The sequence below is a fragment of the Typha latifolia genome, chromosome 14, assembly GCF_019914945.1.
Source record: "Typha latifolia isolate L0001 chromosome 14, TyphaL0001v2, whole genome shotgun sequence".
NCBI lineage: Eukaryota > Viridiplantae > Streptophyta > Magnoliopsida > Poales > Typhaceae > Typha > Typha latifolia.
Genome location: NC_133099.1, coordinates 8,465,794 through 8,491,032, shown reverse-complemented (window position 1 = coordinate 8,491,032; position 25,239 = coordinate 8,465,794). Strand labels below are relative to the sequence as shown.

The window sequence follows — 25,239 nt, the reverse complement described above, 5'->3', positions numbered from 1 at the left end:
ATAACGTGTTAGACCTTGGTACAACTATGCCAGCTCTACCTAATTAATAAAGGTAGGAATTATGAGATGGACATACTAGGGGTGGCAATCGGGTCGGGTAAGCGGGTCTGGGTCGGGTCAACTTTACCTTAACACGAACACGACCTGATTAATAAACGAGTTGTATTTATTAAACACGAACATGATCTGATTATTAAACGGGTAACACGACACGACCCGTTTAATAAATGGGTCGTGGTAACACGACAAAGTAACACGACCCGTCTAACCCGTTAAATAAACAGGTCGTTTTAACACGACCCGATAACACGACCCGTCTAACCCAATTACTAACCCGATTACCCGGTATAAAATTTAAAATTTATTAATTTATTCTATATAAATAATGTGTTAAACAAACAAACAAACAAATTAACCTATTATCATCTCAAAACTCATTCAAACATAAAGCTGCAGTAATTAAAGCAATCGATGTTCAACAATCATTTCCTTCTTGCGTCCACAATAACAATTTCTTCAGTAATTAAAGCTGCAATAGGCTTTGGTGCACTAGAAGCACTAAAGGTTCTAGCTAATATGGAGTTCGATGTATGTTCCAAGGATCGCCTGCTCTTTGAGTTCTTTCTATTGTATCGAAATGCAAAGTTTCTGCTTCCAGCTGGTAATGTATTGATGGCTTCAATAGCAGCTCCAACGTGTATAGCTATTTTAGAGGAAATATTGTCAACCTTGATCAAGGATGTCTCCTTGCGAAAAATAAAATGATGAGATTTAGAAAGCAGAACATAAAAATGTTAGAACTAGATGTTATTGTACAAGCTGCATAGCCTGCATAGCGTAATACAATAGCAAAGTAATAACAATGAACAAATCGTAAATGCATGTTAAAGCAATATGGTAGCCCACAGTAATATCTAACCAAAGAAGTGAAGAACTATTAGGAATACACGAACAAATGCTGCTACCTCGCTGCAGTAATCTCAAGTCAAAATGCCAAATTGTTAAGCACAAAAGAGGAGACACATTTGGAAAACACGAAGCAATACATCTCAACTAGACTGCCAACGTAGCAAGCGCCGCCGCCGACGACGATTAGGTTTGTGTAACACCCCCGCCCGACACTCGCACGTGCACGCCTACGCGTGCACACGTCACGCGCGGTGCATGTGACAAGACTGGCAGGGCCCGTCACGCACAGATACACTCCTATGCACATACAATCATGGCATCATCAAATACTGCCTCCTAACATATACATGCTCACATATCTGAGGGGGTTAGAAAAAAAATAAAAGAGTCATGAGCAAAAGGCTCACTAAATAGACCTTACCTCGAATTAGTGATGCTAAACAGAGAGTAAATCATGTACTAGATAGTATGAATAAGAAAGAGCATCATGTCATGAATGAATATGTGAATGTATCTTCAATAATATAAATGAAAAGTATATATAATATGTCATAACTGATAAAAGTATATAATCCTCGACAATGAGTAAACAGATCTCCATGTTATACTATCATCACAACTCTCTCTTTAATATGACACATGATGTATGCCGACCATGGCCATGCTATGATATCAAATGCAACTATATATGATGCATATTGATCACTCGATAATCATGTAACCAAATGATAATAAAATCATATGCATTTCTCAACATTACAATCATCACTGACATCTCGGTATAATATCATCATACTAGACCACTGTGCATAGTCAACACCCAATACCCGGTCTCAACTTCATGTCCGAAGGCTCCGAGCATACTCTGCCATCCGCAAGGAGTATCTCAAATATAATCATACACTGCCATCCGCTAAGGGTATCAACATCCATCCAGACCAGGCACCCATATAGTTGATAGAAACCTCGTGAGGATAACTCGCCACATATGCCCTGGCGAACGGCATGTGTCCGATTGTCTGTGCGCACAGACTCAACTGACCTCGGACATGGGCCACGAGATATCGCATATCAGCGACCATAATCATCACTCCAGGCACCCCTAACCCTAGCGCCTGCTCGGGTATCCTCACGCTTTCTATCAACTATCTTATCAATCACATTTCATGTTTTTCTTCTAAATGACAGATCATATGCATATATCCAGTACAATAATAAGTCAATGCATAACAAGAATTTAGGTGGAATAGGAATCAAGATAAAATGAAGCAATATAGTGTCCAACTGTGTATCTAACATATGCATACTCCTGCTAGTCTATCACATGTACACTCATACTAGAAATCACTCTGACACAAAGTCATAACAGTATAATCATCTCTAATCATCTCTATTTATCATCATCATACTCATATCAAGATCAGTCTAATTCTATGTATGATAAAAATATGCTCGATAGTAATTATTTCTAGATAAAGTCATATAATCATGCTTGAGGCCAAAACATGTATGTATATAATATATACTATAACCTAATTTGAGAAAAGCGTCTATGGGATAAGACTACTCATAGTTTGATCAAAGAACATTAACCATGCATCTCTCACGTCTGTCAGTCCAACATCAACTCATCGTCAGGGTCCACGGGGTCTCAAATAAGAGGTTTCGAGATCTGAAAATATTTAAGTAATATAAGGTCAGTTATTTATCTAATTATGATCCGTTTGTGTAACAGATGATGATTTATTAGGTTTAAAATTCCTTCTTTTGTTTTTTTATTAAATAATTTGATCTATATCATATATTTAATTATACTAATATTAGTATGTTATTATTCTAATTGTAGATTTATTTATAAAACCATAGTTTGCTAATTATATATTAAGTATATAATAGTCAATCTCTCTTGATAAAAAAAAAAACGTAAAAGAGCTTCGTGTACAATAATATAATTTAAGATACAAGCACCTATATTATATAATTATACTTTAATTACTTTGTCACTACTACCCTTACTAAACAAATTAAGAGTTGCATATAAAATAATCTTTACTTAATCATGTAATATAAACATTAAATAAGCCTACTATTATATTACATGCATAATAATGTATAATAAGTTATACATACATATATATATATATATACCTAATTATAAAGGCATGTATTAATCTAATAAAATATATGAAGTTAAAAATATATTTATGTACAAATATTTATAATTATAATTAACCGAAATTACACTAATTACACTTACCATGTTACTAGATATATCTATCCTTGACAAATTAAATTAAAGATCTAATTTAGATTAACTAAATAACATAAATACTTTACACGTATTTTATTACCAGAGAAGGTAAAATGAACAGAGGAAAAAGAAGTAGAGGAAAGGAAGAAGAAGAAGAAGAAGAAGAAGTAGAGGAAAGGAAGAAGAAGAAGAAGAAGAAGAAGAAGAAGAAGAAGAAGAAGAAGAAGAAGAAGAAGAAGGGAAGGGAGGCTCACCTCGACCGTAGTGGCGGCGATGGCGGCAACGACGACGACAGTAGGCCGGTGTCGGCAAGAAAATATGAGAGAGAGAGAGAGAGAGAGAGAGAGAATATGTGAGAGAGAAAGAAAGAGAGAGATATATATACAGAGAGAGAGGGAAAGCGGTGGAGGATGCGGAAGGGCGGCGGTTGCGGCGACGGCGTGACCCGCCGCAGCCAGCTGGCCCGGCCCGGTTGGCCGGGTCGGCGGTTGTGGGCGCACATGGCGCCCTCAACGTGCGCCCACAAGTTGCATGGCACAGGCTCGTGCCATGCAACACCAATTTTTTTTATTTTCTTTCTTTTTGTCTCTTTTTTTAATATTTAATTTATACATTATTATTTTTTTGGGTTATTATTATTATTTTATTATTAGTATTATTATTATTATTGGGTTAGTACAATTTGGTTGCTGGTTACGGTGAAGGACAGTAGCGGTGGTGAAGGCGGCAAGCAGCGGCGGTAAAGGTTAGGGCAAATGGGGAAGAGATCCGATGAGGGTGAGGGGGTTCGAGAGATTTGGAGAGAGAGAGAGGAGGTGAGAGGCACTCGAACGGAGGCGGAGACGGAGGTGGGAGTTGGGAGGCACTGCGGATGGAGGCAGTTGGAGAGATTCGGAGACAGAGGAGGCACGGAGGCACTACGGATGAACGCCGGCGAACTCTCGGGGCAGATGGCAAGTGGAGACTAAGGGGGAGGCACCGCGGCAGGTGGTAGACGACGGCTAGAGAGATTGGAGAGAGAGAGATGTGTGATGAAATTTTTTTGTGGTGAGATGAGGCGGCTGCAGGTTGCGGCTGTGATGGAGAGTGGAGAGAGTGGGTGAATGATTTACGTTTTAGAGTTTAGTTAGCTTATATATATATATGGGTTGACGGGTTGGCGGGTTAACCTGACCCGACCTAACCCGTATACTTAAATGGGTAAAACCGGTCAAAGTAGATCAGCTATATAAACCCAAATATGACCCGATTATTAAACTGGTTAGGCGGGTTGGCTCGTTTATGACTTGAACCCGATTATACTAAATCCAAACTCGATTAAAAGTTGGGTTATCGTGTCGGGTAATCGGGTCGGGTCAAGATTTGCCACCCCTAGGACATACCCAAGCCTATAGTAAATATCGGTAAGATTATTTAACTAATTAGTGATAGGAATATTGTGCTTATGTTTTTTTTATTTACTTTCCTTATCGAGGTGGACTTTGTATCCTATGAGGATGATCTCATGGCGCAGTTGCAACTAGTATCATGAAAGTGGTTCAGACAAGTGAAACTTCTATAATTTAGGAGTAGTGTAGAGAATGCCATAACTTATCTTATGACATCATCACATTCATATCATACATGTGCATATATTTTTCTTACTATTATTATTGCACGTCGTGCATATTAATTTTAATTTGCTATTCGGTAAAATTTCGTGTATCATAATTTCCATTATTGGGCATGATCATGGGTGTTAGCATGTAATACATGATAATGATGTATGTTCTATTATGCTTATTATGCTGTATAATATTATGCCACTTGCACACGTGCGCGACCATAAAAGGGGTGATTACTATGTTTCAATAGTACCTGACACCTCTTCAGCTAAGGTTAGGGGTGGAAGATATTATTATACTTATATATATTAGGGCCCACATTTGAGGTATCAGTTTGTTGATCACAGATAATTAGGCGGTCGTTTTGCTGGGCGATGGGTAATTTACTATCGATCGACGAGAGTCATACCATTTTGGGTATTTAAGATAGAGAGAGAGAAGCTTAGGATGACATAGACCTAGTGGTGCCTGATGATGCGTGGTGAGAGCATCCACGAGCGACGGCTCATGATTTTCGCATGGTGGTGCGATGATGTGGAGCCGAGGGCTCGGATAACAATATCGATGTACGATACTAAACTATGTGATGGGCTTACGACTGATGTCTTTAGTTTGTGGTGACGGACAATTGGTCATGCTGTTTGCTGGGTGATGGGCTTGCGATTCTACCGCTAGGGTCTACCCTTCCTTGGGGTATGTGTGTGGTCAGGTATGAGTATTGATGTGGCATTCGAGCGTAGCTTTGCATAAGCTTATCTTACAAACTTGGTAGTATGAGATGATGAATATTATATGGTATAGTGTTGACATGGCCTATAGGCGGAGCTCGGTGTGAGCTCGAATTTGAGGACTTGATAGTCCGGATTGATGCATGGTAGATTATTGATTGCTAATGCATATGTGCATATTCATATTTACTTATTATTGCATCATTTATCGTACTAATTTTAGACTATAGTAGTGAATATTTGCTAGGCTTTATACTCACCACCTTTTGGTGGCGGCAAATGGCTAAAGGTGGTGGTGGATGACCGTAAGATAAGGTGGTGGCTAGGGTTTGAAAGATTAAAAGGCTTCTATAGTTATGATCTACTCTTAGAAAGATAAGGACAATCTAATATCTATATGAAAAGATAAAGATGGTAATAATAATTTGGCTAAATTCAGATTCATTGAATGATAATAATCAACTCATGACCACTCCTATTTATATGAGTAGAGTCCTAGTGGATCGGATCTATATACAAATTATCTAATTTATTTGAAATTTAAAGTAATAAGATAAAACTAACTAACTAACTTGACTCGACTTAACCCATATATTTGGATCGTAACAATTTACTACGCTTCCAACACATTGTCCTCAAGGTGACTACTCTCTCATATCCTTATACTCGTATAGTTTATCATCTCGATCATTGTATTCGGGTTCATCTTCTTCGAGTCTGCCTAGGAACATAATGTGGGCTGGCTAGCGCTAGCATTTATGGTCGACGATAAATTGGTCATCATAGTAAAAATACAAGTCTTTCCTTCTACACTCCTCTAAGTTATTAGGTACAAATGGTGCGAGATCATCTGACGTTTAGGTTGAGCCGTCTGCACCGGTTGGGTCAGGGTAGGTGTAGTCTCTACACTAGCCATGGGCTTAAGCCGTCTTTCTTCTTCTTGTGGATCTGATTCAACCGATCCAATTTAGATTCTATTAAAATAGCTAAGAAGAATGCCTCATCAGAAGTAGTGGGCCTCAAAGCCTTGACCTCAGCCTGAATGCCTGGACTAAGTCCATTAATAAAGGTACTCTTCAGGGTTGAGTGAGACTAGTTAGTGACCGAATTGCAAATCCACTCGAATGATTGTTGATTGAATCAACTTAGTTAACAGGGCATGAAAGTCATTGTACTAAGTCGGACCGAACAAAGCACAAATCACATCCATAAAGTCTTACCAAGACTCAAATAGTCGAGTTTGCTCAGCCGACTAGTACCACATAATCACCACATTCTCCAAGTAGAATGAAGCTAATTGGACCTTCTAGTGGTTAGGCGTGCCATGGTACATGAAAAGCTGCTCACAAGATAGGTTTAGTTTAGTGGATCTTCTCTAGAAAATTTTAGAAAATCAAGCTTGAATGTTCGAGCTCAGATCCCAAAATATGGTCTATTGTCATGAGCTAGTGACCTTGTGGTCGAGGCTAGTCACGTGGGTCATGGGCCCATTGTTCTAGCTCATGTCATGCTCAGGCAGCATGCGGGTTTGGCTCAATCTAACAGCATGAGTCCATTGGGTTGTTCTACCAATCATCCTCAAGCTCGGGGTCATGCACATAGGTCCCAAACTAGTTCCCACGAGGTGGTCGAACCAGTTCGTGAAAATTTGTCCTGTCTTAGGAATCGTGCACTTCATCACCTTAATGCAAAAAACCTAACCCTAACCCTAGGGCTAAATTTGAAATTCAACCTAAGGGGGTGCCACAAGTTGCATGGGGGCATCGGCTATTGGGTTTGGTCGTGGGTCACCGGTAGTAAGCTCTCGATTGGTCCTCCCAGTAGTAGAATGCCAACATGCGACAATAGGGGGGAGATTATTCTTCATGGGTTGGGCTAGTTGCACAAGCCACCATGGCACAACTTTGGTGGTCCCCATCTGTCCTGGTGGTTGCAATTGGTACCCTTGGCCCTATTGTAGTGGAGTTATGGTGGTGGGATGAATAATGGGTGGTGCTCTAGCAAGGTGGGCTCGGGGAAGGCTATAGTGTAAAAGGGCGTCGTGCACGGCCATCCGACGCTTGGCGACAGTTGTGGAATCCACCACTGGCTTGTAGTCGGCCAATGGAGGCCAACCGTGGCCACAAGAATGCCAGCCCGGAGGCCACGTGGTTGGGGTTCACTATAGTGGAGAGAATCATTACGAGAGGTCTATCGGTCGTCTCCTGCAACTAGTGCCGACCTAGATTGCATGTGGGTCCTGTGGAAGGGACTAGCTATTACAGCTTGGGCTGGTGGGGCTTGAATAACCGCTGGTATAAATCTAGTGTTTTGAGCCCTAGCTTTCATTACGGGTGGAGAAGATGACCTCGCCCCCTCCTCGACCTGCCACTCCAGCATTTCTGTAGTGGCAGTCTGGGTTTGTGGTAGTGGGAGGGTCTCCATGGCCGTTGGAGGAGTTTTGGCCACGGTTTGGGACTTTCCTCCACCTCCGACATGGTTGGAATCCTCTATGAAAATGGTCGTTAAGGTTTGGATTGCCTTCTCGATCCTTTTAGAGTTCTTCTTTGTTGACTCTATCAATGTCTTCACCCACGCAATTGTCTCATCACCGACGGTTGTCAACAGTAGTGGCAACATCGGGGAAACACCTACAAGAATAGAGATAAGTTCCTAGTCCTCCAAGGTTACTCCTTCCTTGTTCATCTTCTTCGACTGTGCTAACTATGGGTTGAAGAACATCAGCTCTGATACCAATATTATAAACTAGATTTGGAATAATATGGACATAAGAAAATTGTGATATTTTATGTGGTGGTAGGCTCATGAGTTAGGATTCCAATGATTCTAATTTCATATTAATCCAATATCGAAATAAAATATTATAAATAAAATAGTGGAGGAAGGTCAAAATGGGGTGAATTATAAATGTCCGACGTTACGGCGGTTGTCGAAAAACAGCGGATGACCAAAGGTGGTGGTGAATGGCCGTAAGGTAGGGTGGCTACTGGAGGAAGATGGTGACTAGGGTTTGAAAGATTAGAAGGCTAAAAGAATTGTTGTGACAAATTGTTGTGACAAATTAAGTAACACTCGCAGGTGCATGAATCTATGGAGTAGATCGGCAAGCAAGGTATCGATCCCACGAGGACTTGTTTGAAAACTTGAAGTGTTTGAAAATCTTAAAAATAATTTTAACCTTGTTGGAAAATAGGTTTATGAGATTTATGGAGAAAGAAAATCTTTTTTTAAATTTCTTTTAATTAAGTGTGAGAAATAAAGTCTTGGAATGGATACTTGTAGATAACACATTTTTATTAGATAATATAAATCTCTTTTTTTTCTACGATTCACCAAGAAATCAATCACTAGTGGATCAAAATATTATCTTTGAATGAACAATTCAATTTTCATAAAAATTACGTTTCCTTCATTTTAAGAAAATATGGAGTAAGAATTTTAAATTATTAGATATATCCTTTTTAAGAAAAACAACTAATATCTAAATTTTAAACAACAAATTTAAAGTAGACGAAAGAAGAACCTATTTAGCAATTAAGAACACATAAGAGATTTATAATAAAAGAAATATTTCTCAACAAGCTTCATCCTCAACCTTAAAAAAATTAGAAATTCATTTTTGTACTTAATAACACAACTTGAATAAAAATAAACATGAGATTTAGCATTAGAGAGTTGTAGAATACTTCTTTAAAAAACAAAATCCAAATCCAAAAATAAGAGATTAAGCTAAAAGAATATCAGAATATGAACTTTGCTGACTTACAAAGATTGAAATTTCTTCGAGTGTGCTCTATTATTGCCAATTGAATTGAAACAATTGCAAGTTTGAATGCTGAATTTTAAACTACAATTCCTCAAAAGAAAAACTTAACAGAAAATACACAAGAAAATATATTTTTGTCTAGCTCTCAACCCCTCTATTTATAGACTTCTTGGAATATGAAAATCTGCTCCAAATCAACTAGAAATCTGCTATGATTGTATTTGAAATCTGCTAAATATGTGCATGAAATCTGGTAAAAATCTACATGAAATATGTTAGAAATTTGCTGCATTATGTAGGTAATTTGCTTGGCTGGAATTACTGCTCAAATAGGAATTTGAAATTTGTTTACTGCTGCAATTATTGCTGAAATTTTATCTGAATTGGAGATAAAAATCTTGCTAAAATTCTACAACTTGATAGAGATTTGATTACTCAAAATTCGTTGCTTAATAAAAAAGAAGGAATTTTCACTCATTCTGATTTAGATAAGGAAGAAAGTGATTAGTAGATCATGGTTTGACTTAAGCATGACTTGAAAGATGAAAGGTAGATTTAATTGGTTAGTAGTGACTAAGCCTAATTCTGGTTTGAGCCCAAATTTGACCATTTTTAGTGATTAAATGAGATTCAATTGATCAAAGGTCTACATATAACTAAAATACATTAATTAGTTAAAATAAAATATTAACATTTAATAATTTAGACATAACAAATATTACAATTATGAATTTAACAAATACACCCAAACCAAGATTTTTGCTAGTCCTTGAGCAAAATAAAAGAATGAAGAATTTGGAAAGAAAAAAATATATAAATAAAATAAAATTCTAACTTACTTTCGCAGGCATCGCGATTGCATTTAGCATATGCAACAAGCCTTTAAACTCCTAGCTTCCACTAGTGGACGAGTTGTGTCTTGTGAGGGTTTGTAGTGAATTAACCCACAAAATTTATTAAAAAAATTTAGAAAAATCTTGAAAACAATAAAATCACCTAAAATTTTGCTCCGTATTGATTATGTAGCAACATTTAGAAAAATCAACCTAGGAATACTGACAATTACATCCACTAAGATCAGCAAATCTCAAACTTTGCAATTACCCTCAAGACATCATACTAAGAATATACATAGGTAAATACTAGTAAATTTTCACAAAGCGGACATAGATAGAGTCAATCAATCTCAAAAATGTAGGTAAGGTATCCAATTATCTTCTCATTTAGCATTAATATACATTCTAACCTTATTAAAACTATTTATTCTCCCAAAATTATAATAGAAAAACGTGCTGCAATTAAACACAAAGAGATAGATCCAGATCTGAATCACATTGGAACACCAGGGTATATATGTATAGTATGCTTTATTATAATTTTAATTTTCTTATTAACTTAACTTAGAATTTTATGGTTGAGCAATGCTAGTGTTATCTTGCTTTCTAGATGGTCCTTGTAGTGAGGATTTTGCCAGTGGATTTAGCTACTCGGTGATGAGGCACCCCTCGGGCATCACACCTCGAACCAAAAATGCGGTATATAACTAACAACCATAAATTAGAGATGGTAACTCTGCCTTTTGATGTGAACACTTCCCGAGTGGTTACGCGAATGCCTGGTTATTCAGTAGAGAGACTATTGCTCTAACATCAATTATACATTTTTGCATTTCAATCAACTTAATATATTTATCAGTAGCATATTATACATTCAACCTACATATGATCTGAAAATTTCTCCTAAATAATTAGCATGAAACTCTATGATGATAAATCGAGAATTACTAAGAATACCAGATATTTTATACTGATCCTCGCATTTATTTCAGAAACATAATGGTAACAAAACTACATTCTGAGGATTGCATCACTAAAACACATGTCCTGTTAGTTTTTTTTTAAAATTAGTGTATAAAAATACAATGAAGAAAATAGGATTTATGCTTCCCTTAATCAAAACATCACTTCGTGTTTGGTCCTCACTTTCTAACCAAATTGACTCTACTAAATATCACTACATATTCTAAGGAGCAAAAACACAGAAAAATATCTAAAAACAAAACATAACTACAAGTAACTGGAAAGAAAAGACCTAAAAAAATAAAAAAAAAATGAAATTTCACCCCTCAATCTAAATTCTACATTGTCCTCAATGTAAGAAAATAAAGCACAAAAAAATGGTAGAATTTACTTGAGAAGAATAATTTATACTACAAGCTTCCTCTTGTCAAATGTTGTACATATAATAATAAAAATAAAAAGTCAAATAACAATGTAAAAAAATAATCTCTAGTAGATATAGAGATGAACCTTGATAATTAGGATTTTCTAGAACTGCTTCTTCCACGTCTCGATTACGTAATTCTAAAAATGGTTTAAGCCTTTGACCATTCACCTTAAATACCTCACCACTTTTAGGGTTTTTAGTCTCAATAGCTCCATAAGGATAGACAGTGCGTATAGTAAAAAGGCATGTCCATTTACTTCTCAATTTCGTAGAAAAAAGATGTAAACGCAAATTATAAAGTAGAACTTTCTGACCAAGACTAAATGATTTTCTCAAAATGTGTTTATCATGATATTGTTTCATTTTATCCTTATAGCTTTTAGAATAGTCATAAGCATCATTTCTAATTTCCTCTAGCTCATTCAATTGTAATTTCCTATGAGCACCTGCCTTATCAAGATTAAAATTGAGTTGCTTAATTGCCCAATAAGCTCGATGTTCTAACTCTACAAGAAGGTGACAAGCCCAATAGGAGTTTTAAATGTAGTCCTATATGCCCACAATGCATCCCTAAGCCTTCAGGACCAATCTTTCCTAGTGGAGTTAACCGTCTTCTCCAAAATTCTTTTGATCTCTCTATTGGATATCTCGACCTGGCCGCTAGTTTAGGGGTGATAGGGAGTGGCAACCTTATGCATGACAGAATATTTAAGCATAAGTCTTTTAAAAAGTTGATTGCAAATATGTTTCCCCCCATCGCTTATAATGGCATGCGGCATACCAAAAAGAGCAAAAACATTGTCTTTCAAAAACTTGATTAAAACTTTGTGATCATTTGTTTTACAAGCTATAGCTTCAACCCATTTTGAAACATAATCTACAGCAACAAGAATGTACTCGTAACCAAAAGAATTTGGAAATAGTCCCATGAAATCTATGCCCCAGACATCAAAAATTTCAACAATTAAAATTGGATTGAGCGGCATCATGTTCTTTTTTGAAATACTCCCTAGTCTTTCACATCTCTCACAAACTTTGTAATATCATGAACATCACGAAAGATAGAGAGCCAATAAAACCCACATTGAAAAAATTTTGCAGCAGTTTTTTTAGAGCTAAAATGACCCCCACAGGCTTGATCATGACAAAAAAGAAATGATTTTATAAAAATCATCATCAGACACACATCTCCTAATGATTTAATCTGGGCAATACTTAAACAAGTATGGGTCATCCTAGAAAAAGAATTTGACCTCAGCTAAAAATTTGGACTTATCTTGCTTGGTCCAATGTGGAGGCATTTGACCAGTAGCAAGATAGTTGATAATATCAGCATACCATGGTAGCTGAGAAGCACTCATTAGCTGCTCATCAGGAAAAGATTCAGATATTGGTTTGGATTCATAAAATGATTCTAGGATAAGCCTAGATAAGTGATCTGCGACAACATTTTCAGAACCTTTCTTGTCCCTAATTTCAAAATCAAATTCTTGTAGCAATAGAATCCAATGAATTAAAGAGGCTTTAGCATCCTTTTTAGAGAGAAGGTACTTAAGTGCTGCATGATCAGAATAGATGATGACTTTAGACACTAAGAGGTAGGATCTAAATTTGTCTAAAGCAAACACAACTGTTAGCAACTCTTTTTCAGTAGTGGAATAATTTAGTTCTGCATCATTTAGGGTTTTACTAGCATAATAGATCACATGTGGTAACCTATTAACCCGTTGTCCTAAAACCGCTCCAATTGCATAGTCAGATGCATCACACATAATCTCAAAAGGCTCATCCCAATTTGGTGGTTGAATGATAGGAGCAGAAGTTAATTGTTAATTCAGCTTTTAACCGTTGAAAAGCCTTAAGACATTCTTCATTAAAGACAAATTGAGAATTCATAGTAAATTACATAAAGGTCGTGATATCTTACTGAAATCCTTAATAAATCGTCGGTAAAAACTCGCATGACCCAAAAATGATCGAATTTCCTTCACAGTCCGAGGTGATGGAATGTTAGAAATTAAGTCAACTTTAGCCTTATCGACTTCGATCCCATCTTTAGAAATAATATGTCGTAGAACAATTCCTTTCTTCACCATAAAATGACATTTTTCCTAATTAAGCAATAGATTTTTCTCTTTGCACCTTTCTAAGACTAGAGACAAGTGGTACAAGCATTCATCAAATGATGATCCAAAGACAGAAAAGTCATCCATAAATACTTCTAAGAACCGTTCTACCATATCTGAGAATATGCTAATCATGCACCTTTGAATGGTACTAGGAGCATTGCATAACCCAAAAGGCATGCGACGATAGGCAAATGTTCCAAAGGGTCAAGTAAATGTGGTCTTCTCTTGATCCTCAGGTGCCATAAGGATTTGGTAATAGCCAGAATAACCATCTAAAAAATAATAATAAGCATGTCTAGCTAACCTTTCAAGCCTATGATCAATGAAAGAAAGAGAAAAATGATCCTTCCTAGTTATAAGATTAAATTTTCGGTAGTCAATGCAAACACGCCACCCTATTTGAACACGAGTGGGTACTAACTCATCATTCTTATTCTGCACTACTGTAATGCTAGACTTTTTAGGCACAACATGAATTAGACTCACCCATGCACTATCCAAAATTGGGTAGATAATACCCGCATCTAATAATTTTAGTACTTCAGCTCTAACAATATCCTTCATCATAGGATTTAACTTCCGTTGCAGTTCACGAGATTTTTTTGCATTTTCCTCTAAATGGATTCGATGCATAACCACATCAGGACTATTTCCCTTGATATCAGCGATGATCCATCCTATAACTTCTTTGTATTCTTTTAAGACACTCACAAGTTTTTCCTCTTGTTTCTTACCCAAATCAGATACCAATAATAGGAAAGATTTTAGAGTATCAAGTAGTGGTTTAAGATCTAACTTTGGAGGTTCTATGATGGACGGAGGAGTTGGGGGTGAATATAGTGAAAGAAGTTCAATCTTGGACTGCCATTTATTAAAATCCATAAGAGGTGCAAATTCTAACAATGCATTGACCTCCTCAAAAGAAGTTTCCCAATCAAAATCACCATCAAAATATAAAAGACACTTTTCTAAAGAATCCTCAATATTTGCTTGCTCATTTATGCTCTCTAATAAGCCTTCAATCATGTCAACCACAAAAACACCATCAATTTCAGGAGGTTGATGGCTAACATCAAAAACATTTAATTCAACGGTCATATTACCAAAAGACAGTTTCATAATCCCATTTTGACAGTGAATGATTTCATTCGCAGTAGCTAGGAATGACCTTCCTAAGATCACAGGGATATGATTGCTCGAGTTTTGGACAGGTTCAGTATCAAGGATTATGAAATCCATAGGAAAAATAAACTTGTCTATCTTAATCAGAACATCCTTTATGATACCTCAAGGATATTTGACAGAACGATCTGCCAAATACAGTCTAATTTGAGTTGGCTTCAACTCTCCAAGACCTAATTGCTTGTAAACTGAATATGACAAAATATTAACATTTACATCTAAATCCAAAAGGGCTTTATCAATGATATGATTGCTAATGACACATGAAATAATAGGACAGCCTGGATCTTTAAACTTAGGTGGAATATTATTTTGGATAATTGAGCTTACTTGCTCAGCTAGGAATGCCTTCTTTTGCACTTTTGATTTTCTTTTCTGAGTGCAAAGATCCTTCAAAAAATTGGCATAAGCAGGAACTTGCTTGATGGCATCGAGTAATGGAATGTTAATTTCAACTTGCTTAAACAATTCCATCATCTCACTAAAGTTTGTTCCTACTTTAGCCTGAGTTAGTCTTTGGGGAAATGGTGCTTTGGGAATAAAAGTCTGCTCAAATGAATTTCTAGACTTAGGTAGAGATTGACTTGGGTTGGTAGAGTCAAAGGTTATAGTTCCAAATGAACTATCATGATTATTTTGCGGGACAGATTTCTTCACCCCCTGAGATAGATTTTTCATGATTTGACACTTCGACCTTATTATTGACTAGTTTTCCAGAGCTAAGGTTAATGATTGATTGAACTTGTTCGTTGTGCACACCTGAAGTGGATGGTTGGCTAACCTCATATTGGCCCTTTGGGTTAGGAATGGGTTGACTAGGAAGTTTTCCTTGTTCTCTCGCACTAACCTTAGATGCTAACTAACCTACTTAATGTTAAAGCTGAGAAATGGCTTAAGAATTTTGTATATTTGTAGCTTCTATTCTTTGCAAATTAGCACTAGTTCCAATGATAAATTTCTCTATCATTGCTTCTAAGTTGGATGGTTGTTGCTGAAGTATTATAACCGATTGATTAAGAGGAGGGGCATAAGAGACAAGTTGAGTAGGAGGATGAAATTGGTTAAATTTGAGGCTGTTGTGGCCTCCAAAAAAAATTGGGGTGATTTCGCCAATTTGAGTTGTATGTTTCAGAGTAAGGACTATTGAATGACTTTCTAAATTGATTTAGGGTATTCACTTGTTCATTGAACCCATCTTGATACCGTAAGGAAGGGCAAACCATTGTAGTGTGCATGGGGCTGGCACAAACACTACAAACTTCATATTGCACCTAATTTATAGGTTTCATAGTTTGATTTAACATAAGGGCATCAACTTTCCTAGACAAACTATCCAGTCGTGCATTCATACTCACATCAGGTTAAACTTCATATATTCCTCTCTTAGCCATGAATGACCACTACTCATGGACTCAACCAGATTACGATTTGTGTCGATTAGACTATTGTAGAAATACTATATTAACCACCATTTTTCAAAATTGTGATGATGGCACTTAATTTGAAGATCCTTAAACTTTTCCCATGACTCATGAAATTTCTCTTCGTCTTTCTGCTTAAAAGTGGAGATGGCCAATTTATATTAATTTGTTTTAGGCATAGGGTAAAATTTGGACACAAATTTATAGTTCAGATCTCTCCAAGTGGTGATTAAGTTAAGCTCTAAGTGATTCAACCAAGCTCTTGCTTGGTCTTTCAATGAAAAAGGAAAGAGCCTTAGCCTAACAGATTCATCAGAAAAGTTTTGAAATTTGAATGTTGAATAAATATCCAATAATTCATCAATATGAGAGTATGGATTCTCATTTTCCTTACCATAAAAGGTAGGAAGCAATTGAAGGATGGCAGGTTTTAATTCAAAATAAGTTGCATTAGTGTTAGGTAACGCAATGCATTTTGAAGGTTGGGTTCCATTAGGGGCAAATCGCTCTTGTAAAGTTATGGTATCATCATGAATCGATTGATGGTTTTCAATCATTTTTTTCCTAGCAAGCCAACCTGAACTATCTCGAACCCAACCAATTTCTATGTTTTTAAAAAGACTTCACAAACACAAATCATACTAAGCAAATCACAATCAATAGTTTGTGTTTTTAAAGTATAATATGAGAGTAAACAATTTTTTTTAATTCTAATCTTATAGAGAATCACTTCTCCTCTAATTAGAGAGCTCCTACTCCCTTTCAGCGTAAGCTAGAGGATTACCAGTTAAGGCCTACCAAAACACAACCAAATAAGTTCCTAGAAATACTGGTGGGTGTTGGCCTTTTCAGAATACTAGTTTCCTTAGGCGCCTCAGTATAACCCTCCTTTTTGACAGAACTTACCTAGACATTGTAATTTGGAAAATGCTCACTGGGCTTACCAAAAGATAACTCTTTTCGAGAGGTTCCTAAGAGCTATTTGAAATCCTATGGCCGACGTCTACTTGATTTTAAGTTAGATGTTTGGCTTGGGTTTTAAAATGAAAGGGGATGATTAAATTAATTGGGCAAGGATGTGGTGATTAAATTCACTCCTTATCAGGGGTGTCAAGCTTGTCGAGTAGCTCGGGCTCGGCTCGACTGGAGCTCGAGTCTGTCTCGGCTAATAAAACCCTAATCCCCAAATCTAAGTTCTCACCTTCCTTCTCCAAAACGCCTGCCGCATCGTCCTCCTCCTGCAAAGCTCCGCCTCACCTTCCTTCTCCAAGCCGTCGCCGCCGCATCGTCGCCTCACCTTCCTTCTCCAAGTCGTTGCCGTCGCGTCGTCGCTTCACCTTCCTTCTCTAAGCCGCCGCGTCATCCTCCTCCATCGGTCGGCAAGAGGTATGATTTCTCTACTTCTACTCATCTTTTTAGGATGCATCTCTAAGCTACAGAGCCAGGTTCTTAAGATATTTATACTAGAATCGTAGGCTGAAAGGATTCTGAAAACTAGGTATTCTTTTTGTCTGCTCAAATTTATTTTAGTGAGCTCCAAAAAGGAAACAGATGCTTGATTTTTAGCTGTGATGATTCTTTACATTAGTCCTACATGATGCCAGGAGAAATATTTAGCATGATCATAGGCTTTGACAAAGTCCCATCTCTCTGCTCTTCAGGATGACAACTTACGATGATGAGATTTTCTTCATACTATGGTAGTTTACTTTATTCATATAGTTGTGCCATGCCCTACAGCTTCAGAAAGAAAATGTTATCACATTTGATAACAGTATCGAAGATCTAATTTTGAGTTCAGTGTGCAGAAATATGTTAAGCAAAGTCAGCCTATTGGAAGGAAATGTGTTGAAATGCATATTTTTTACAAGTTGCTATAATTCAAATGCATACATTCGACTGTTGGATATTTAAATTTTATTGACATCCTGTTTTATAATAAAAAATTACATGGGAGCTTCATATTTTGCTGCTCATTAGCATATGCCTTCAGTTTTTAGTAGCTAAAAAGATGCATCTTTTGATTGCACATAATTCAATGGTTTTATCTTGATAAATTATGGTAACCTGTTGTGGCTTCTTTCGTAAGATTGCAGAAGTTTATTGACTTTGCTTTCTTATGTTCACTTGGTTTGGCATAGTTTATATTGCTTGGCATTTTGGTTTCCAGAAATCACGGGTCACTTGTTAGATTGCTTACTTTCCTAAAAAATATAGAAAGCAACTCTGAATTTTTTGTTCTAGACTTGTTCGAATACTTAAATACTTTTGTTTCAGCTAACAATAATTTCATGTTTATATTTGAGAATGATAAAGTAGATACAAAGTTAGTATAACTAAATTTAATTAAATATCAATATTTTGATATCATCTTTTGGACAAAGAGTATGTCCTTGTAGATGATCTGATATGTTGTTTCCCTTGGCGATTAACTGTATCTGTCATATCTATTTTTGTTTTTACTAATTAAGTATTATAAAAATTTAAGCAATATTTATGTTTTTATTTTTTATTTTTTTATGTAGATGTCAGAGTCAGTAACTAAGAATCTTTCTGATGCTGTTAGTGAAAATGAACCTATTGAAATTGATATTGGTGAAGAGGATAATGAAACTAACAAAGAAGAAGAAAGTAATAGTCAAAATAAAGAGAGAAGAAGAATTTCTGATGTATGGTTGTATGTCAAGCGGGTTAAGGTGAAAGAAAATGAAGAAGAGGTAGAAAAGTATCGATGCAATAATTGCCCGTCATTATTTAATGTTCCTAAGTAAGGCACAACTTCACACATAAAAAGATGTGAAATTTTGCACTTGTTTGGTAGGCAAAGGACAAAAAAAAATTCCTTTTGCTTCTGTATCTAGTGTTACTAGGACTTCAACTATAGAAGAAATTTATCTCAAAACTATTTCATCAGGATACAACCAAAATATGGTGAGAGAAATAATAGCAAAAATGATGATGGTACATGAGTATCCTTTTAATATGGTTGAGCATACATGGTTCAATATTCTTCTAAAGGTTCTTAATCCACGTTGTGAACGAATTTCTAGAAACACAATGAGAAGTGATGTCATAAAAGTATATGAATCTGCAAAAGAAGTGAAATTGCTTTTGAAAGGAACTAATAGAATTAGTTTGACTTCAGATTTGTGGACCTCAAATCAAAATATTGGATATATATCTTTGACTGCTCATTTTGTGATTCTAATTGGACTTTACAAAAACGCATTATTAACTTTTATCAATTAGAACCTCCACACACTGGAGTTATTATTTCAGATGCTATTATCGATTGTTTAATTGCTTGGGGAATAGAAGATAAAGTATCAACTATTACCTTAAACAATGCCTCCGCCAATGATGTTGCTGCTAAGACTATTATGAATAACTTTCAAGTTAGAGATAAATTGTGCTTCAAGGGCCTTATTTTTCACGTTAGATGTTGTACTCAGATTTTAAATCTAGTTGTTCAAAGATGGGATCCATGTCATTCAAGATGTCATCGAAAATATCATATGCAGTGTTACTTACTTAAAAAAGAGTCCTTCGCGTATGTATAACTTTGGTGAAATTGCAAGACAACTCTTTGTTCCTACTTCTAAGGGTTTAGCTTTGGATGTTGCAACTCATTGGAATTCTACATATGTTATGTCAGAGCATGCTTTTGTGTACCAAAAAGTTTTTGAACAATATCCAACCAGAGATGCAAATTACAAATGGCTACCTTTAGAAGATGATTGGTTTAAAGCTGCAAAAGTCTGTGAATTTTTGAAATTTTTTTATGATGTTACTCAAATTATATCGGGAAGTTCATATCCTACTACAAATCTATTTTTGATTGATTTATGGAAAGTGAAAAAAGCTTTAAAAAAAGGATGTGAAAGTGAATTATACTTTTTGAAGGATATGGCTATAGAAATGAGAAAGAAATTTGATAAGTATTCGGAAGAATGTTATATATTATTGGCAGTGGCAGTAGTATTAGATCCCTGATACAAAATGAAGCTTATTAATTTTTGTTTTCCAAAAATATATTGCTTTGCAGAAGCTCAAATAAACATGCAAAGGGTCCACAGAGTGTTGTATACTATTTTTGAATCATATGAACTTGAGAATGCACCAGGTGAAAATAAAGGAATGAATGATAGATCTCAACTTGATAAGAGTGATGACTTGATTGGTGCTAAAGGATCAGAAGGTCAAGCAGAGTTTAAAATTTTTTTGGAATCAACAAATGAAGTTGAACCTCTGAAATCTGAATTAGAAATATACTTAGAGGAGCATACTACAAGTTTGATGCTCTAGAATAGTGGAGACTAAACATGTTGAAATTTCCTATTCTTTCCAAGATGGCTCGAGATATCCTTTCGGTTCCTATTACCACTGTTGCATCTGAATCAACTTTTAGCGCCGGCAGTAGAGTTCTAAATAATTTTCGAACCTCTCTGTCTTCCGAGATAGTGGAGGCTTTGATATGTGGAGGAAATTGGATTAGAGAATCATCAAAAAAAAAAAAAACAAATCAGCTCCTCTAGGGTATGTGTACTATACTTCTCATAATAAATTTTTCTCATTTTATGCTTTTATAAACTATTGCTAACTTATTTTTTATAATCTTATTTTCTTTAGGTATCGGCGATGGATAATGTGTTTGTGAGGATTTCAAATATAGTTTGATCTTTAGGTATCATATATTGTATGATAGAAGAGGCAATGATATATTAAAAAATATTATTTGACTTAATTAGTATGCCATGATCACTGAACATTTAGGTTATACATATTTCTTAGTTTCTTGTGTATAAATAATGATTGTAAGTATATGTGCCAACCATTAGGCCAAACTAAGATCTTTTCTTTTTATATGTTCAGTGATCATGGCATACCAATTAACAACTGAATTTTCTGAATTTTCCTATCATTTTTTGATTATACTAGTTGCAATGATGTTTAAGCTGCAATTAACTTATTTCTTTTTTTTTTGCAGTTATAGGATGAAGCTTCTTTTTAGTGCTGAGACTTAGAGTGCCAAATAAATTTAGTTGTAATATTTGGCATGTTATCAGATTTTATTGTAATATTTAGCAAGATATAAGTTAAGTACTTTATATTGTAATATTTAGCAAGTGATAGACTTATGATTTGGATGTCATGTCAAAATTTGGATTTGTTTTGAGCCAAATTTTGATGAATTACCATATGTTAATATTTTGTAATTGATGTGATAATTTGGTTGGTTTTAGTAAAGTTTTGTATAATTTAAGTTAAATTCATTTGGTTGGCTTTTGTTATATTTACTAGTAATTTTTTTTGAAATTGGTGTGATTGTTTTGAGCCAAATGTTGATGAATGGTACTATGTTAATATTTTGCAATTGGTATGATAATTTGGTTGGCTTTAGTAAGGTTTTGTATAATTTAAGTTATGTTCATTTGGTTGGCTTTTATTATATTTACCGGTAAAAATTTTGAAATGGGAGTGGTTGCTAATCACTGATTAATTTTAAATTTTATAGTCAATTTAGTTGGCTTTTATTTTATTTATAGATAAAATTTTTTATTCAATTTCAGCTTTTTTTCACTTTAAATATGTTGTGGCTCGGCTTGGGCTCGGTCCAGCTCGAGCCAGCTCAGCTCAAAGTGAGGCTTGATATTAGGCTTGTTTTAGACTCGGGCTCGGCTCGAGCTCGATCAGGCTCGGCTCGAGCTGAGGCAAGCCGAGTCGAGCCTGAGCCCAATAAAGAAGCTCAAAATTAATTTCGAGCCGAGCCTGAGCAATAGCCAGCTTGCTCAGGCTCGGCTCGTTTACACCCCTACTCCTTATCTTTGTGAGGTTTGTGCCCTTACTAAATATTTTATGCAAATATGAATGCACAAATAATCACACAGAATCAGTTCAGAACCCAATGACAGGAGATTCGTGGGTAGGGGTAAGAAAATTCAAACTTTCCAATCGAGTCCACCGGTTAGCAATTACTCCGCTGGGAGTAATTTTTAATCAATTTTCTTTTCTTTAAGCACAATCCTCTGTCGTTTTTTGGTTTCTATAAAATAATTCAAACAAGAACAAAATTTAGATTTTTTTTAAATTTTTTTCTAATTTACAAAAAAATTTAAATAACTAGTAGAAAAATTAATTTTAAAATTTTAAAATAGTTTTCAACACAAGTCCCTATCAACGGCACTAAAAATTTGTTGTGATAAATTAAGTAACACTCGCAAGTGCACGAATATATGGAGTAGATCGGCAAGCAAGGTATTGATATCACGAGGACTTGTTTGAAAACTTGAAGTATTTGAAAATCTTAAAAATAATTTTAACCTAGTTGGAAAATGGGTTTATGAGATTTATGGAGAAAGAAAACCTTCTTGCAAATTTCTTTTAATTAAGTATGAAAAATAAGGCCTTGGAATCCATTTGTAGATAACACATTTCTATTAGATAATATAAATCTCTTTTTTTTTTCTTTAATTCACTAAGAAATCAATCAGTAAAAATTATATTCTTTGAATGAACAATTCAATTTTCATAAAAATTATATTCTTCCATCATTTTTAGAAAATATGGAGTAAGAATTTTAAATTATTAGATATATCCTTTTTAAGAAAAATAACTAATATCTAAATTTTAAACAACAAATTTAAAGTAGATGAAAGAAGAACCTATTTAGCAATTAAGATCATATAAGAGATTTAGAATAAAAGAAATATGTTCTCAACAAGCTTCATCCTCAATTTAAAAAAAATTAGAAATTTATTTTAGTAGTTAATAACACAACTTGAATAAAAATAAACATGAGATTTAGCATTAGAGAGTTGTAGAATACTTCTTTAAAAAATAAAATTCAAATAAAAAAATATCAGATTAAGCTAAAAGAATATCAGAATATGAACTTTGATGATTTACAAAGATTGAAATATCAGAATATGTTCTCAACAAGCTTCATCCTCAACTTTAAAAAAATTAGAAATTCATTTTAGTAGTTAATAACACAACTTGAATAAAAATAAACATGAGATTTAGCATTAGAGAGTTGCAGAATACTTCTTTCAAAAATAAAATCTAAATCCAAAAATAAGATATTACGCTAAAAGAATATCAGAATATGAACTTTGCTGACTTACAAAGATTAAAATTTCTTCGAATGTACTTTATTGTTGTTAATTGAATTGAAATAATTGTAAATTTGAATGCTGAATTTTAAACAACAACTCCTCAAAACAAAAACTTAATAAAAAATACGCAAGAAAATATATTTTTATCTAGCTCTCAACCCCTCTATTTATAGACTTTTTGGAGCATAAAAATCTACTCCAAATCGGCTAGAAATATGCTATGATTGTATTTAAAATCTGCTAAATATGTGCATGAAATCTGTTAAAAACCTACATGAAATATATTAGAAATTTGCCGCATTAGGTAGGTAATTTGCTTGGCTGAAATTGCTGCTCAAATAAGAATTTAAAATTTATTTACTGCTGCAATTATTGTTGAAATTTTGCTTGAATTGGAGATGAAAATCTGCTGCATTAGGTGAAGATTTCTCGCTAAAATTCTGCAACTTGATAGAGATTTGATTGTTGAAAATTCGTTGCTTGATAATAAAAAAAGAAATTTTCACTTATTCTGATTTACATAAGGAAGAAAGTGATTAGTAGATCATGATTTGACTTAAGAATGACTTGAAAGATAAGAGGTAAATTCAGTTGGTTAGTAATAACTAAGACTAATTCTAGTTTGAGCCCAAATTTAATTATTTTTAGTGAGTAAATGAGATCCATATGATCAAATGTCTACATATAACTAAAATACATTAATTAGTTAAAATAAAATATTAACATTTAATAATTTAGGCATAACAAATGTTACAATTATGAATTTATCAACAATCTAACAACTATATGAAAGATAAAGACAAAAAAGCAATAACTTGGCAAAATTTACATTCATTCAATGATAATAATCAACTCATTACCAATCCTATTGATAGGTGTAAAGTTCTAACGGATCGAACCCATATGTGAATTATTTAATTTATTTAAAATTTAAAATAATAAGATAAAGTTAACTAACTATCTTGACTCGATTCGACTTAACCCATGTGGTTAGATAGTAATACTCGGTTAAATCTCAACTAGCAAAATAAGTAACATAACAACATCAACAAGAGCAAAAACACCTATATTAAAGCAAGGTTCACAACTCCAGCTGCTTCTGTAACTCCCACAACGTCTCCTCCGACTACTGCAACTGCTTTGCCTCCTCTTTAGTGAGCTGCACCTTCGCCACCCCGAGCACGTCGTTGCAGCCGAGCTGCGCAGGGAGGCTAAGGAAGACCTCTTGGTCTGGAGGGATGCTGTGGAATCCTTTGGCAAGGAGGGAGACGGGGTGGATGAGGCGCTGGTCACGGAGGAGGGACCAAGCGAGGTTGGCCACGGAGTAGCCGATGGCCCAAGACGTGTATCCCTTGAGGCGGTCGAGGACCAAAAACCTCGACGCCAAGCGATCGAGGTGCTCGGGAATATCCCTAGATTGCAATGAGTCCTCCTCGGCAGTAAGAAGACTCTTGAAGATAAGATCATCTTTGACATCACTCCACTAGAAGTGGTCAAACTCCGGCACAAGTATTGTCTCGACATTGATCTTGTGTTCATCGAGCTTTCTTTATAGCATCGCATGGCCGTGGACTTGAGCCATTGGTTCCCCTTCTTTTTTTTGGTTATTTAATGGTTTTCTTAAGTAGAATAGAAAGTAGTTATTCGAGTATAAGAAGGATGGAAGGATGCCTTCTTTTATTTGGTTCTATAGATTTACTACAACTACTCTTCATTGTTGTTATTTGATTGGCTGTCTTTTGTAGTCGTAACAACTTTCGACAAACCAAGCTTAGGGGTAATCCTCATCGATCTTCCCCTTCCCTAATTTTGTGGTTAAATTGGTTAATTATGCCAAATTTTCTATTAGACTTTTAGAATTAAGATATATCCATAAAAAACATCTCTGGAATCTGATTTAATTTAAAG

At 35.2% G+C, this 25,239-nt stretch overlaps 2 pseudogenes; one reads left to right on the top strand and one right to left on the bottom strand.

Moving 5' to 3' along the window:
* Positions 1 to 7,682: 7,682 nt before the first annotated feature.
* On the bottom strand, positions 7,683 to 24,913 carry LOC140801186 (uncharacterized; annotated as a pseudogene).
* LOC140801519 (small nucleolar RNA R71) lies at positions 16,274 to 16,374 on the top strand (annotated as a pseudogene).
* Positions 24,914 to 25,239: the final 326 nt, after the last annotated feature.